Raw genomic sequence first — 13,285 nt, 5'->3', positions numbered from 1 at the left:
ATGAGTGGTGGGGTTTCACTACCCTTACAGTAGTATCATGTTTTGCGGCAAAACGAAACTAAACCTCTTACATAAAAGACGGTTCCGGACAGACGGATTTCTCTACAAACACGTGAGACGCTGCAATCGAAAGAGAAGGCTTTACGCTGCACAGCTGTCGGTCGTTAGGATTTGGTGCATGCTTAGTTTTTCTGTAGCAGCATCAGTCCCGTTATTTAATAGCCACACCTCGTATACCTAACAAAATAGTAGAAAGGTATTAAAGATCTTTAATGTCACAAAGATAACGCCAAACTTCCTGACACATTATATTCTGAGATGAATTTAATTAATTTCTAAAAATTACTAACTGAATATGAACAAATGGTTTTCATTAAGCAAATCTTAACTTGTTAGTGAACAGTTACAACTACCTACAACATGTATTTACAACATAAAGAATAAAACATACCCAAAAGTTAAATATAATATTTCAAATTGTAAACTTCAGGCAGAGAGAAATATTTATATGTTATGTACGGACAAGTGACAAACAGAAACTTAATAGGAAAACTTTGTACTGACCGGGAAATACAGAAGTTAGTTTAATGGGTACTAAAGTGGTAGCAGTGCTACGAGAATACATGCTGGGTTTGTGGCATTTGTTTCTGACACACTATAAATAACCATTTTCAAAATATTCCCCACTTATGCGAACTATTATTAATAATGTTTATTTTTAGATTTACATTTACTGTTTGCCAGAGAAAGTTTTGTGCCAATTTTTCAAAAAAATTCTTTATTGTTTTCGTAGGAATTTTATTTTTGGGGAAAAACAAAATTATTAGTGAAATATGGATAAACTGGCACAAAAATATAAATGGATACAAAATGATGGTAATTTTTGGGAGAATAATAGATAAAGTAAGAAATTGCCCATTGGAATGCACTAAATCTATCATGCCAGCATTTTTTGGCTTCATTCCTTTTTCCAAGTTATCCAATCTCAAAGAGACCATCTTATATTTTCCAACTCTTCAAGTTAACATCCTTCGATTCATTCCCGTAATACTAGATCTCGTTCCTCCGATCTCTATATTCCCTTACACCGTACTTCATCCTTCGACAAGTCCTTTCTAATAAGCGATGTCTTTCTGGAACTCCTTACTTTCATCTGTCCGTCATGCTCCTACCCTTTCCATCTTTAAGTCCCTTGTGTTCAATTATCTACTTTCTACCCAGCTTTCTCCGAAATTATAATTGTTTTCTCTTATTTCATTAATTTTTATTTTTGTAAATACTTATTTCTCCCTCCTCTCTCCTTCCAAAATACTTCTATACCAATTGCTAACCAAGTAAGATATCTCGGACTACATCTTGACAAACGACTATCTTGGAACCCCCACACGAGACTCAAACGAACTGACCTCAATCTGAGGTATAAAATGTTGAAAAGACTACTCGACAGACGATCAAAACTGACCCTGACGAACAAACGAACACTATATACCGCTCTACTTGCCCCAATATGGACGTACGGAATACAACTCTACGGAAGCGCTAAAAAATCGAACATCAACCGACTTCAGACCTTATAGTCTAAAATTCTAAGAACAATAGTTAACGCTCCCTTCTACGTCTCCAATCATACTATACACTCTGATCTAAATATTCCTCTCGTCTCTGATATAGCCCGGATCTCGATACACAAAACTCCACTCAAATCTACACAATCATTACAACCCTCTGATCCACAAAATGTCTACAACATGAATTAGAAACATTGATGAAGTACTTTTAATTTTTTTTAAGTGCAAATCCATAGTGATTTTAAAAGATCTATTGTTCTTGAGTGTCACTTTTTTTCCATGGAAAGGACGCTTAAGGCAATGTTCATGAACTCTACAAAGGAAATGAATGCATAAACCATAGCTATTATGCCTTAGTCAAGCAGAATGAAGCAATTAAGCATAAATAAAAAAAAACAACTAATATTGCTCAGAGCGTCCTGAATTCGAACCTGTAATAACAAGTCTCTAAAAAAAGCCTATTGTTATTCCTTCTACGAGTACTTTGCTTCTTTTTTACATAGTTTTGTAATTATCTTATTAAATCGATCTAATAAACGTGGGGAAAAAAAAGAAGATATCGATCTAACTTTTTTGCGTACGTTATCACACTCGTGTATGAGAAAACTTATATAATGTAGGTCTAAATTTGAATAAAAATGAAATTATAAAAACGCAACAATCCTTTATCATTGTATAATAGATTAAGCCTTTAAAAAAAAATCTTTAACGGAAATGATAAAAAAAAAGTGTTTAAAAAGTAACCAGAATATTTCCATTACATTAATTATTTCGCATGCGAATTTTTGTGTTCCATTAAAGCCAGAGAAGTTTTATAGCGAACATTCTCTAAGATCACAAACTGAAGATCCTAAATCTAATTACAAATGGCGATTAAAGACAAAATCGCTAATAACAGAAAGATTGCTAGAGTGATGACGCTCTTCCTGGAGAAAGTAATAATAGTTATTTATTTAACAAGTGTGGAAAGTAGTACTTTTCCTCACACGAGGCAGGGTTTGCACGCACGAGCGAGCGAAGCGAGTGTGAGGAAAATACTTTACACTCGAGTTAAATATTATATTTTTTCTGCAACCATTAGGGTTATTAACTAAAAAAAAAAACTAAACAGGAATCACTAGAATCCATTTTAAATTTCTATAAGGTAACACTATAACCTTTTTAACTGTTATAATTAAAAATATCTAATTATTTATTAAAGTATTATTTTTATTTCTATATTCCTTTCAATTTTTATTTTATTTTTTAATATTCGTTTTTTAATTATTTAAATAAAATAAATTTAAATAAGCTTATTAGAGTTTTACAGAAAATATTTATGTTAATAACAAAACTTCTTATATCAAGGAAGCACAATAAAGTTTTTCCACTCACTAGTGAGGTCTTAAAGTTGGGCCTTACACAGCTGATTTTAATTGAGTAATGAGAACATTCCTACATGGTTGCAGAAAATAGTATTTTATTTTTAAAAGTGAAAACAAAAATGCAAATAACATATTTTATAAAAGGATTTAGTATGCTGTCATCAAGTATCTGGATTACAAAAGAAAATACCAGCTTTATTTGAATGTTCTAGATTACTAGTCAAAATGTCAAAATCAGAGTTCAAATAGGAAAATTCTAAATAAATACAAATGTCGTATAAAAGTAAAATAAAAAAAACAAACAAATATAAATATAAAGACCGAAAAGATTAGCTCAGCGATTAGTATGGTGGATTCCAACATATCAAAATCCTAAATCAACTTTAAATCTACTGCGACTTCCATTAGAAAGATATTCTGATCTTACACCCAGAAAGACCATAATAAACGTTCTTTCCTCCTTCAGAGGACCACAAAGAGTGAATTTCAAGCATAAAATCTCAAGAACAAAAAAATCTGCTCGATTACAATACTTCTTCTTAACAGATCCAAGAGAAAAAGAATAGAAAGAAAAGGATAATCTAAACACAGTTAGTTTTCCCTTTTAGGACTGGCAGTAATGGCAGATAATGGCCACAGAAGGAGGTCTTAAGGATTATAGTTATTTGAAGAGACGGCCCATTTTATAGGCGCTGAGATGTTTTCAATGGCTCAACAGCTGTTGAAAAGGAAAACTCTATTATTGAAGTGCTAAGATTGGTTCTTGGTGTTTAGTTCTTCAGGTTTAGGAAATCAAAAGTGGATGTAGCAAAGTGTGTACTCCATTGTTGTGATTCAAGTAAAGTAAGACACATTGTAATTGTATCAGTCCAATAAATCGTTTATTTAAAAGATAAAGTAAAATATATTTTACACGTCTCACCCCCGAAAGTGGAACGTGCGCACAGATCTCTTGAACAGGGTAGCCAGAATTTTGAGTTACCCTTGTAATATTAATGGAAAAATAAGATTAACTACTCTAGTTTGACAGGAAATATTAAGATTTCTGCTTTAGTGTTTTAATAATGAAGCTAGAGGCGAAATATATACCCAGGTTAGCCTTAATTTTGTGCTACTATAGCAAAATTAATGGTAAAATAAGGAATTCTCGTGTAGTTTGACCGGAAACATTGAGATTTCTGCTTTAGTGTTTTAATAATTAAGCTAGAGGCGAAATATATACCCAGGTTAGCCTTAATTTTGTGCTACTATAGCAAAATTAATGGTAAAATAAGGAATTCTCGCGTAGTTTGACCGGAAACATTGAGATTTCTGCTTTAGTGTTTTAATAATTAAGCTAGAGGCGAAATATATACCCAGGTTAGCCTTAATTTTGTGCTACTATAGCAAAATTAATGGTAAAATAAGGAATTCTCGCGTAGTTTGACCGGAAACATTGAGATTTCTGCTTTAGTGTTTTAATAATTAAGCTAGAGGCGAAATATATACCCAGGTTAGCCTTAATTTTGTGCTACTATAGCAAAATTAATGGTAAAATAAGGAATTCTCGTGTAGTTTGACCGGAAACATTGAGATTTCTGCTTTAGTGTTTTAATAATTAAGCTAGAGGCGAAATATATACCCAGGTTAGCCTTAATTTTGTGCTACTATAGCAAAATTAATGGTAAAATAAGGAATTCTCGCGTAGTTTGACCGGAAACATTGAGATTTCTGCTTTAGTGTTTTAATAATTAAGCCAGAGGTGGAATAAATACACAGGGTAGCCTCAATTTTGAGCTACTATAGCAAAATTAATGGTAAAATAAGGAATTCTCGTGTAGTTTGACCGGAAATTTTAAGATTTCTACTATAGTGTTTTAATAATTAAGCTAGAGGTGAAATATATACCCAGGGTAGCCTTAATTTTGAGCTACTATAGCAAAATTAATGGTAGAATAAGGAATTCTCGCCTACTTTTCTCTTAAGTTGTTTAGCTGTTTATAAACGCAAGTAATGACGAAAAAGTTTATAAGATCGTTAATGGTTTAGTGAAGAATGTTACTCTTATGTTGGGAGAGAGAAGGAAGGAGATAAAAAAAATGTCGCTAAAAGAGATAATAAAGTAGAAATGAAGCTAAAATCGATTTTGTATGACCACGAGAAGTTTGCTACCATTTGTCCACTCCTCCAGCAGCACTAACGGCCCTCAAACCCTAAATATACTGTGAGACATATCCAAGTGACACATACAGACTCCTACTTTGCTAGGCGTAGCAAAACTTCCAGCTTCTGGAGCTATCGCATTCTTGGACAAATTACTTTGCAATTTGTGTTCAAAATTTATTGTAACCAATTTCATTGTCAGTACTTTAAGGAGCTAGAAAGTAATGAGGATAGAAATCTTTAAAGAAATAGATCTGTCTGGCTAGTGAAGATTCCATCTTTACTCATTCATTCATTTTGATCATAGCCTGACTTAAAGATAATAGAGTTACAATGATTCTTGCATTGCAAAGCGAGAAAAATTAATTTGTTTCAATCATTTTACTTTAAGCAATTCTCAAATGAAAGTTGACGGCTAGATGTCGCGGTCAGGGCCGGCTTCAGGTTTTTGTGGACAGTAAGCAAAACGATCTAAACAAATATGGCACGCCCCCGGATCGCTATTCTGTGGATTTGCCGTCGTCTTCTTTGGCCGTCATTCGGTTTAAAACCATGTATCTTGTGCTTTCTTGATTCCCTTTAATCGTTCCTTCTGGGTTTTGTTCTTGTAGGAGGCGACAAGTTCCAGGGGCCCTTGCCCTTCTGACGCTGGCCCCGCTGTGTATACATTCTACCTCTGGCTTAAATATTAATACAATGAAACATAAATTCTAGTACTTCTGGTCAAACTAGACGAGAATTCCTTATTTTTCCCTTTATTTTGCAAACACAACCTCAAATTCGGAGCACCCAGTGTGTAAATTCCACCTCTGACTTAGTTACAATCGTAACTTCAGATAATGGCTACCCCTGTCTGTACAATCCACATCTGGCTTATTTATTTATACACTGAAGCCGCCTACACAACTCTGAAGGTGCTTAGGGCAACTGTAGAGGCCTAAAGGAGGCAATCTCTCCATTATACCTAGGGGACTGGAGGCGCCACGGTAGCCGAGCGGTTAGAGGCGAGACCTGTAAAGCTAATAAGTATTGTGGTACTGGGTTCGATTCCCAGTGTCTAGGCGTTGGATTTTATTTAAAGGTTAATAAAAGAAATTTACAGTAAAGTGTGTTTGCTAGTTGCCTCCGTATACGACACCTAATTTGGTAGTTGGACGTTAAGCCCTACTTGAAAAAGAAGGCGATTACCTCAATCATTCTATTCAAACTATTCGAGAATTTCCTATTTTACTATTAATTTTGTAATCGTAGCTTCAAATTCGGTCTACCCTATGTGTATAATCTACCATTGGCTTAATAATTAGTTCACAAAAGCAGAAATCTCAATCTTGCCAATCAAACTAGACAAGAATTACCTATTTTACTAATAATTTTGTAATCGTAGCTTCAAATTCGGTCTACCCTATGTGTATAATCTACCATTGGCTTAATAATTAGTTCACAAAAGCAGAAATTTCAATCTTGCCATCAAACTAGACGAGAGTTACCTATTTTACTAATAATTTTGTAATCGTAGTTTCAAATTCGGTCTACCCTATGTGTATAATCTACCATTGGCTTAATAATTAGTTCACAAAAGCAGAAATCTCAATCTTGCCAATCAAACTAGACAAGAATTACCTATTTTACTAATAATTTTGTAATCGTAGCTTCAAGTTCGGTCTACCCTATGTGTATAATCTACCATTGGCTTAATAATTAGTTCACAAAAGCAGAAATCTCAATCTTGCCAATCAAACTAGACGAGAGTTACCTATTTTACTAATAATTTTGTAATCGTAGCTTCAAATTCGGTCTACCCTATGTGTATAATCTACCAATGGCTTAATAATTAGTTCACAAAAGCAGAAATTTCAATCTTGCCAATCAAACTAGACGAGAGTTACCTATTTTACTAATAATTTTGTAATCGTAGCTTCAAATTCGGTCTACCCTATGTGTATAATCTACCATTGGTTTAATAATTAGTTCACAAAAGCAGAAATCTCAATCTTGCCAATCAAACTAGTCGATAATTTCCTATTTTACTATCAATTTTGTAATCGTGGCTTCAAATTTGGTCTACCCTATGTGTATAATATACCATTGCCTTAATAATTAGTTCACAAAAACAGAAATCTCAATCTTGCCAATCAAACTAGACGAGAGTTACCTATTTTACTAATAATTTTGTAATCGTAGCTTCAAATTCGGTCTACCCTATGTGTATAATCTACCATTGGCTTAATAATTAGTTCACAAAAGCAGAAATTTCAATCTTGCCAATCAAACTAGACGAGAGTTACCTATTTTACTAATAATTTTGTAATCGTAGCTTCAAATTCGGTCTACCCTATGTGTATAATCTACCATTGGTTTAATAATTAGTTCACAAAAGCAGAAATCTCAATCTTGCCAATCAAACTAGTCGAGAATTTCCTATTTTACTATCAATTTTGTAATCGTAGCTTCAAATTTGGTCTACCCTATGTGTATAATATACCATTGCCTTAATAATTAGTTCACAAAAGCAGAAATCTCAATCTTGCCAATCAAACTAGACGAGAGTTACCTATTTTACTAATAATTTTGTAATCTTAACTTCAAATTATAGCCACCCCGTCTGTAGACTGTACTTTATAATAATTAGTCTCAAGACATTTGTAAATCATTTTTTAACCGTAAATTTAGATTATTACGTTTAAATTAAGAGAAAATATCCAGAATAATTTTCGCTTACAATAAAATTCATTATAAAAGGGAAATTTATGTACGCCAAGATAATATTCTCCAGACAATAAGAAGACAGTATGATAGATAATTTTTCTTATTAGAAAATTGCTCCCTTTTTTCCCTCATTCATACTTTTTCCACCATTTTGTTACCTCAATTACTAACTTTCATCGTCAGCGGATGGTATTTTGTTAAGAACTTAGTGAAGGGTAATTAAACGTGATGGATTTGGTTGGTAGGGTGTGTAAGGGTTGTTTTGAAAGTTTCACGTCATGTCTGTTCACGGTTTTAATTAATTTATCACTTCCGGTTTTCTGTTTGAAAACATTTTAAATTTACCAATGTTGGTTAAATATTTAATTAAAAAAAGGAAAAATATAACTTTTTAATAAATCATTAATCAAAACAAGTAACGAACAATGAGAAGTAGAAATAATTATTTTTTTTTTAAATTAAACAGTAACGTCTACTTTTATTTTTTCAATTTTTAATAATCAGAGAATGATAACCAAATAAGCCTTCCGCTTTTTGAGTCCAGCAGTCGAAACCTCCAGTACTAAGGAGGTTGCGGACTTTTCCTACTAGTTCTTTTTGCGCTACTATCTCCTTCGGTCTCAAAGACCTGAAGGTTTCATAGCACAACCGTTCGATTGCAACGCAGTCGAACAGCAGGTGAGAGGCCATTTCCTCCTCTTCCTGACACAGTCTGCACAATGGTTCCGAGCTAATAAGCCCCACCTTGTACAGTTTCTGAACCTAGCATGCTCCGTGAATAGGCCTGTAATCAGAGTAATCTGATTTCTACCCAAGTACAGGGTCGCTTTGGTTCATCATAGTCTTACTGTGTTTAACCCCAGGAAGCGTCACCCATTTCTTTTCATGTTCTCTCCAGATCTAGTCTCTGAGAGCCACACGAACTGCACACCTTTGGTGATCCCCCAGGACAGACAGTCTGATAAATAATTTTTCCAAGTAAAAAATACCTCAGGAAAGGGATTAGCTATGCGGTTAGAGTATTGGATTCCCACGCGAAAGACCTGGGTTCGAATCCAGCTGCTGACCCTTAGATTTTCTCTTCCTAGGAGCTTCTTACAGCTCACTGTCCGGTGATGGACAGTGTTGTCTGTAACAAGAGAACATTGTCCGGAGGCCGGCACTGCACTGAAAAAAAGCTCCGGGCGCCAATAATTTCAGACGGTGACGCGCCTTAAATAATAAAAAATAAATAAATTTAACTTAAACTATTTTTGAACATGTAGTGCTCATCACGGTATACGAAAACAACTTCTGTAATTTTGAAAAACGGTATTTTGTATCTAATATACGTATTATAAATCGTACATTCGATTAAAACGCTATTTGTTTCATTTATTTTTTTATTATTTGTGGTAAATTATAAACATTGTACAGCTTGTTTCATTTGTAACAAGACACAAACGTAAATCGATGAAAGTGTTGTATTTTCAGCAGGCAATACATTTCAGCAGGTTCCCTTATTTACAATCATTCCCTTATTTACAATCACTACACCCAAGGCTCTTAGTTAATTAAATTAGAAATTCTAATTGAAAATTTAGCTCCTGTTTTGTTCCTTAATCCTGTTTTATTTATGTATCCTTTTATTTATTTTTTACATTACAATAGTTTGACAAACTTTATAACAAATAACATTAAAAATAAGACATTATTTGCTATTTTGTTTTTATTATTTCAGGTAGTGTGTTCAGTTTATTTAGTGACTCTCATAAGTATTATTCTGAAGGAAACAAAGATTATTTCTAATTTCTGTTACAGTGTACAGGTGTTCCTCAGGGTGAAGTCTTGAGCCCTTTACTCTTTGCACAATTTTTACCTCGGATATGGTTGAGCACTTTGCCTTGAATGGAGCTAAACATTTTAGCGTAAATTCCAAAAGAGATGTAAATATAATAATGTAGGCGGATAACACCGTCCTTCTGAGTACCTCATGGACTGATTCATAGTTTAAAAATTTTGGGAAAATATTGTGACTGCAATAGTCATAAAGACAACCCTAATAAAACGTCCATAGTTCCATTTCAAAAAGGTGGACAATTTGGTAAAGATTTCATGAAAATCAGAACAAGACGAAGAGAGAACATATAAGGTCTAAAATTTGGACTTATTGCAAAACCTTCATAATTTAACCTTCTATATCTTAATAACTATTATAACTAAAAAATTGCTAATTATGTCAGTTATAGAGCATACGTTTCTCTACAATTTGGTAAAGAATTCATTAAAATCGGAAAAATACAAGGAGAGATATAGAGGATTGAAATTTGAGCGATTTGCGAAACCTCCAAAATATAACCTTCTATATCTCAATAACCATCATCACTAAAACATTGCTATTTATGTCAGTTATAGAGAACTCTTTTCTCTACAATTCGGCCAAGAAATCTTGAAAATCATAACAAGACGAAGAGAGATAACATGCAAGGTCTAAAATTTGTACTTATTGCAAAACCTTCATAATTTAACCTTCTATATCTTAATAACTATTATCACTAAAAAATTGCTAATTATGTCAGTTATAGAGCATACGTTTCTCTACAATTTGGTAAAGAATTCATTAAAATCGGAAAAATACAAGGAGAGATATAGAGGATTGAAATTTGAGCGATTTGCGAAACCTCCAAAATATAACCTTCTATATCTCAATAACCATCATCACTAAAACATTGCTATTTATGTCAGTTATAGAGAACTCTTTTCTCTACAATTCGGCCAAGAAATCTTGAAAATCATAACAAGACGAAGAGAGATAACATGCAAGGTCTAAAATTTGTACTTATTGCAAAACCTTCATAATTTAACCTTCTATATCTTAATAACTATTATCACTAAAAAATTGCTAATTATGTCAGTTATAGAACATACGTTTCTCTACAATTTGGTAAAGAATTCATTAAAATCGGAAAAGTACAAGGAGAGATATAGAAGATTGAAATTTGAGCGATTTGCGAAACCTCCAAAATATAACCTTCAATATCTCAATAACCATCATCACTAAAACATTGCTATTTATGTCAGTTATAGAGAACTCTTTTCTCTACAATTCGGCCAAGAAATCATTAAAATTGGAGCAATACGAACAGAGATTTAGAGGTTTGAACTTTTAACGATTTACAAAACCTGCAAAAATTAACCTTCTATACCTCAATAACTATTGCCACTAAAACATTGCTATTAATACCAGTTATAGCGAACTCTTTTCTCTACAATTCGGCCAAGAAATCATTAAAATCGGAAGAATACTAAGAGAGATATAGAGGTTTGAAATTTGAAAGATTTACAAAACCTCCAAAATATAACCTTCAATATCTCAATAACTATTGTCACGAAAACATTGCTATTAATAACAGTTACAGCGACCATTTTTCTCTACAATTCGGCAAAGAATTCATTAAAATCGGAACAATACGAAGAGAGATATAGAGGTTTGAACGATATACAAAACCTTCAAAATTTAGCCTTCTATAGCTCAATAACTACTGTCCCTAAAACATTGCTATTAATACCAGTTATAGCGACCACTTTTCTCTACAATATGGCCAAGAATTCGTTAAAATCGGTACAATACGAAGAGAGATATAGAGGTTTGAAATTTTAACGATTTACAAAGCCTCCAAAATATAACCTTCTATACCTCAGTAAATATTACTACAAAAACATTGCTATTTATACCTGATATAGAGAATACTTTTCTCTACAATTCAGTAAAGGATTCATTAAAATCGGAACAACATGAAGAGAGATACAGAGGTTTGAAATTTTAACGATATACAAAACCTCCAAAATATAACCTTCAATATCTCAATAACTATTGTCACGAAAACATTGCTATTAATAACAGTATTAATAGCGACCATTTTTCTCTAAAATTCGGCAAAGAATTCATTAAAATCGGAACAATACGAAGAGAGATATAGAGGTTTGAACGATATACAAAACCTTCAAAATTTAGCCTTCTATAGCTCAATAACTACTGTCCCTAAAACATTGCTATTAATACCAGTTATAGCGACCACTTTTCTCTACAATATGGCCAAGAATTCGTTAAAATCGGTACAATACGAAGAGAGATATAGAGGTTTGAAATTTTAACGATTTACAAAACCTGCAAAATTTAACCTCCTATACCTCAATAGGTTTTACCACTAAAACATTGCTATGTATACCTGTTATAGAGCATACTTTTCTGTACAATTAGATAAATAATTCATTAAAATCGGAACAATACTAAGAGAGATATAGAGGTTTGAAATTTTAACGATTTGCAAAAACTGGGTACAAAAAGGGATATTGGGTTCTTGCAACCCTTTAGCTGGGCGTAACTACATTATTTTATGTGTTTCTTTTTCGAAACAAATCAAATTTATTAATTCACTTCTATGTGACTTAACTATGTGAGCGTTCATCGAGAGTGGTGTGGGGCTAAACTGGGAAGGAAGTACTTGTAAAGACTTGACAGGAACAAAGTGTGATCGGCCGGAGCAGAATTTGGGAAGTTTGAAATAGGGTTTGAAGTGGGAGAGTAGCTGGCTGGTACTGTCGGTACTCCATTATCTCGCTGGCTGGCCACAATCTCGTTACGTCCTCCAGATAATAGCGGGGGGTGGGTTGGAGGAGAGCAATAGACAGACGGCCTTCTTGCCGACTAGAATGTAACAACGTGAAGACTTAGTGGAATTGGAACCAAAGTACCCTATGCTAACCGAACGCTTCAGTTCAATCACCATTCTCTATTCGCAAGAGGTCTCTTCCTGCTTGTCCCAGTACCTTTTCTCGTTCGATATTACAGAATCACTCTATTTTATCTTCTATTATTTGAAAGATTTAAATTTACAACTCACGTAATACAGTTCTATTAATAAATTTGTAAAGCTAAGTAAATACCCAATTATGTGAACAATTTTATTGTAAAGACCCAAATAAATTGGGGAAATTGGCCATATATTTTAAAACACAGTAGCCCATCGTCAAAAACTGCACGAAAATGCGTATCGTTGAAAAACACCCAACATTAACAATTTTTTTCTCTTTTTATAACATACAAAAGATATAATTCCTAAATTTTCTTTAAAATATAGAGCAAATCCTCGTTTGCAATTTCATCACAGTAATACTTCAAGTATGTTGCAAAATTATTGTTGACAACAAAATCAGCTAAATGATAATTTCATCGCAAATCTTATCTCAAACCGTGAGCCAACAATGGATTAGACCTCCTTAACACTAACTTACAGTTAAGTATAAGAGTTGTTAAAAACGACAAAAGATACACAAATCAGCAAGTATCCAACATTAATTTCAGCCATTTTATGTGTTATATTCAAATTTTATAACTATTGATATACTTTAAGTAATTTTACTGAATTAAAAATATTCTAGTTGTACGAACATTTTATTATTATTTTTTGAAGGAAATAAACGATAAATTAGGGGGGCTATTTAAGTTATGGGGCTATTGAGTTG

General features: G+C 33.1%; 1 protein-coding gene across 9 annotated transcripts in view; it reads right to left on the bottom strand.

The window, feature by feature from the left end:
* Window positions 1-13,285, bottom strand: part of cpx (synaptic transmission protein complexin) — a 1,020,744-nt gene that overhangs the window by 447,883 nt on the left and 559,576 nt on the right. The gene's annotated exons all lie outside the window — the stretch shown is intronic.

This window comes from Rhodnius prolixus, unplaced genomic scaffold (assembly GCF_049639745.1).
Source record: "Rhodnius prolixus isolate KJV_2025 unplaced genomic scaffold, Rpr scaffold_7, whole genome shotgun sequence".
Classification (NCBI taxonomy): domain Eukaryota; kingdom Metazoa; phylum Arthropoda; class Insecta; order Hemiptera; family Reduviidae; genus Rhodnius; species Rhodnius prolixus.
The sequence above is the reverse complement of the archived record's forward strand: the minus strand, read 5'-3'. Positions and strand labels throughout refer to the sequence as shown.